General features: G+C 37.7%; 1 protein-coding gene across 1 annotated transcript in view; it reads left to right on the top strand.

Moving 5' to 3' along the window:
* LOC123987302 (butyrophilin subfamily 3 member A2-like) overlaps nt 1-1,678 on the top strand; it is a 25,906-nt gene extending 24,228 nt beyond the window's left edge. Inside the window, exons 6-7 of the mRNA XM_046076061.1 lie at nt 1,364-1,471; nt 1,651-1,678. The gene's annotated coding sequence lies outside the window, so the exon portion shown is untranslated. The remainder of the gene's footprint in view (nt 1-1,363; nt 1,472-1,650) is intronic.
* The last annotated feature ends 2,412 nt before the right edge of the window (nt 1,679-4,090 follow it).

The following is a 4,090-nucleotide window of genomic DNA, read 5'->3' as shown; positions in this document are numbered from 1 at the left end:
AATTGTGATGATTAAAACTGACAACTAATGAAAATCCCAAATTCAGTATCTCCGAAAATTTGAATATTACTTAAGACCAATACAAAAAAAGGATTTTTAGAAATGTTGGCCAACTGAAAAGTATGAACATGAAAAGTATGAGCATGTACAGCACTCAATACTTAGTTGGGGCTCCTTTTGCCTGAATTACTGCAGCAATGCGGCGTGGCATGGAGTCGATCAGTCTGTGGCACTGCTCAGGTGTTATGAGAGCCCAGGTTGCTCTGATAGTGGCCTTCAGCTCTTCTGCATTGTTGGGTCTGGCGTATCGCATCTTCCTCTTCACAATACCCCATAGATTTTCTATAGGGTTAAGGTCAGTTAAGAACAGGGATACCGTGGTCCTTAAACCAGGTACTGGTAGCTTTGGCACTGTGTGCAGGTGCCAAGTCCTGTTGGAAAATGAAATCTGCATCTCCATAAAGTTGGTCAGCAGCAGGAAGCATGAAGTGCTCTAAAACTTCCTGGTAGACGGCTACGTTGACCTTGGACCTCAGAAAACACAGTGGACCAACACCAGCAGATGACATGGCACCCCAAACCATCACTGACTGTGAAAACTTTACACTGGACTTCAAGCAACGTGGATTCTGTGCCTCTTCTCTCTTCCTCCAGACTCTGGGACCTTGATTTCCAAAGGAAATACAAAATTTACTTTCATCAGAGAACATAACTTTGGACCACTCAGCAGCAGTCCAGTCCTTTTTGTCTTTAGCCCAGGCGAGACGCTTCTGACGCTGTGTCATGTTCAAGAGTGGCTTGACACAAGGAATGCGACAGCTGAAACCCATGTCTTGCATACGTCTGCGCGTGGTGGCTCTTGAAGCACTGACTCCAGCTTCAGTCCACTCTTTGTGAATCTCCCCCACATTTTTGAATGGGTTTTGTTTCACAATCCTCTCCAGGGTGCGGTTATCCCTATTGCTTGTACAAATTTTTTCTACCACATCTTTTCCTTCCCTTCACCTCTCTATTAATGTGCTTGGACACAGAGCTCTGTGAACAGCCAGCCTCTTTAGCAATGACCTTTTGTGTCTTGCCCTCCTTGTGCAAAGTGTCAAAGGTCGTCTTTTGAACAGCTGTCAAGTCAGCAGTCTTCCCTATGATTGTGTAGCTACAGAACTAGACTGACAGACCTGTGTGGAATGAATGTATACATTACACAAGTTTGACTTTTTGAATGGAATTACCGAAATAAATCAACTTTTTGATGATATTCAAATTATATGACCAGCACCTGTAGATGTTCTTTGTGTCGGCTGTGATGTTTACGAGCTGCAGCTACTTTCTGAATGTTACATTCACTTTTTCTGATCTGTTTCAGGGTCCCCCGCAGGATGGTTTGTTGCTGTGTTAGTTATTTTTCTTGCTGTTCTTATTCTTCTTGCTGTACTTATAGCAAAAGGTGTCATCCCACTTAACTGTCAGAAAGGTAAGTTTAAATCATGTATTTTATCAACATATTCATGATGAGCTCACAACAAATTCTTTACATGTGTCTCATGTTTAGAGTCTTGACAGTTGTTTTATCTTCTTCTGATGGTATTTACACCAGGGTAGGATTAAGGCTGGAGGGATTTTCTTTAATATAAGTTATTTTTTTCCTTGCAGCAGACATAAGGAAGACAACCGGCACAGGATACACCAACCGTTCACTGGCAGAACCTTTGTCAAAACCAGCTAAAGACCAGATTGTATGATAGTGTGGACATTTTGGCTGGTCCTCACTTATTTCAGGCTTTTTTAGGGTTAAGTCCTGGTTTTAAGGTTTAGTTTTAGTTTCAGGTTAGGGGTAGTGTTGTGGTTAGACAGATTGTTGGGATGGTAGCAAGATGAAAGTGAGGTTATTGGGGTTTTGAATGTGCATGTTCTACTTTGGAAGCATTACAAGTCCCATTATCACGACCAGTCTTTCCCTGACCTTAGTGAAGTGTTTATAGACTGTCCCTGTTAAACTCATGGACAGTAAGATAACAGCATGCCAAAATATATATTTATTATCTTTATCTCACAGCAATCAATATGTTTGTCTCCATGAACCAACTCCTAATTTTCACATAACAGTAGTGGATGGAAACCTGTAACTTTGCATTTTCTTTTGCTGATTTTTCTGGATATTCACTTAAAATTTGCGCCACTTTTGGTTGGAAACTCTGTGTACTTTGCCTTCAGACGTGGTCAGACGACACGACGTACAAACTAGTGAACTTGCCTTTAAAATTCACCCAAACCTGTAGTTTCCCTGAACAGATGTTGTTGGAATAAGTCATAAGTTATTAATTTTTCAAACAATATTATTTAACGTTCAAAACTTCATCATTGAATTTAATATATAACAGTCTGACATGTAAATGTTCTGTCACAGGAGGAGTCTTGCAGGTTGGAGATAACGAGGTGAAACAGAAGAGAGCAAGTGGAGTTTAATGCAGACAAAACTGATTATTAATCAATCATTCCATTAATTAAATCCTGATAATGTGGCATGACTCCACTTCCACTCTTAGTATTGACTTAATTAATGACTACATCTTTCACTCTGTTCTGTTGCTTTATATTCATATAATATTTATTAAATATAATTAGATTATTTTATGCATCTAATTTTTACTCTTCTACTGTCGTCAACGTAGGTAAAAAAAAATTACATTATGAGTTAAATCAGCAGAATGTTTGATGAGCTGGAGACAGAGAGTGACTTCTGTCTGAGGCCTGAATAAAGAGATGAATGTGGAGCAACAGTGCTGTATAAATACTGCCCAAATATTATCAGAACGCTTCTTTAAGTTCTTAAAGGTCCTAACTGAGCGAGATATTAACAGAAACATAAGGATTGGTGTTTTTACCTTTTTATGATCTTACCTTTTTAGCACTTTTAAACTTTACACGTTCAAATGTAAAGTGCATTACAAATCTAGTATTATTATTATTATTATTATTATTATAAGGTCATTGGACTAAATGTTACTCTGTAAATATTTTGTAGCTACATTGAAATATATAATTTGACTTTTTTTTATTTTAATGTTTGTGTTATTGTCATTATTTACACATCGTGTAGCTGTTCCAGTTTATTATGAATACAGTCTAAAACAACAGTCCTGCACCAAATCCTCCTCCATGAAGGTTATAATGTTCAGAGAGTGTATACTGACAGGTGTTTCTGTTATTCTGTCCACCCCATGTATATCAGTGAGTGCAGGCTAAATAACAGAAACACGTCTCTGAAACAATTTGAACTCAAACTGAACATTTAAACCTTGATGAAGGAGATTTATTGCAGGACTGTCAGACTGCATTAGTTTCAGGTGTTCCTAATAAACTGGACACTGAGTGTTTGCTGACTGTGATATTTGAGTTCTCTGAAAGTTCATGTATGTTGATGTTTCTAACTGATGATGAACTTGTATCGTGTCATTTCCTGCAGAGCTGAATCATTTCTGTCCAAACGTTTGAATAAAACATGAAAAATGTCAAACTGTATGTTGTGGCTGTTTTTGATGTTTCTGTCTGTTCAAACTCTGAGAAAAGAAACTAAAGTGATTTTACTGTGTTGGACCGATTCTAACATGATCGATATTTTACTACAAGTTTTTTTTTTTTTTTTTTTTTTTTATGAAAGTCTTTTTGGATGAGGGGTACAGTGGTGAAATTAAACTAAATTTACTCAAGTACAGTACTTGAAATGTGAAAAAATGAGACGTACTTTTTAATACTCGGAATAACAAAGGGCAACAAAGCTCAAATGTTATTGGAGCAGCAGTTAGTTTTGTGTTCGGGGTAATTTCTACCCAGAAAGGGAGAGGCATTGAACCAGGATCACCTCCAGTCCATGTCAGTCAGGATCCTCCAAAGGAAAACTGTTGTAACATACATTTAGCAAATAAAAACAAACTGTGTGAGCACATTGCACAAATTCAGTAAATCAAGTTTGACTTAAATTTCCAGTATCATTTTATATCTTTATCTTTATATCCACAGTGTATTATTATTCCTCTTAACTTTTTCTAATTACCTTCATGTTTGAGGCAGACTACACCCTTACCCCGCCCCC

This window comes from Micropterus dolomieu, linkage group LG18 (genome assembly GCF_021292245.1).
Source record: "Micropterus dolomieu isolate WLL.071019.BEF.003 ecotype Adirondacks linkage group LG18, ASM2129224v1, whole genome shotgun sequence".
In the NCBI taxonomy this organism is placed as follows: Eukaryota; Metazoa; Chordata; class Actinopteri; order Centrarchiformes; family Centrarchidae; genus Micropterus; species Micropterus dolomieu.
The sequence above is the reverse complement of the archived record's forward strand: the minus strand, read 5'-3'. Positions and strand labels throughout refer to the sequence as shown.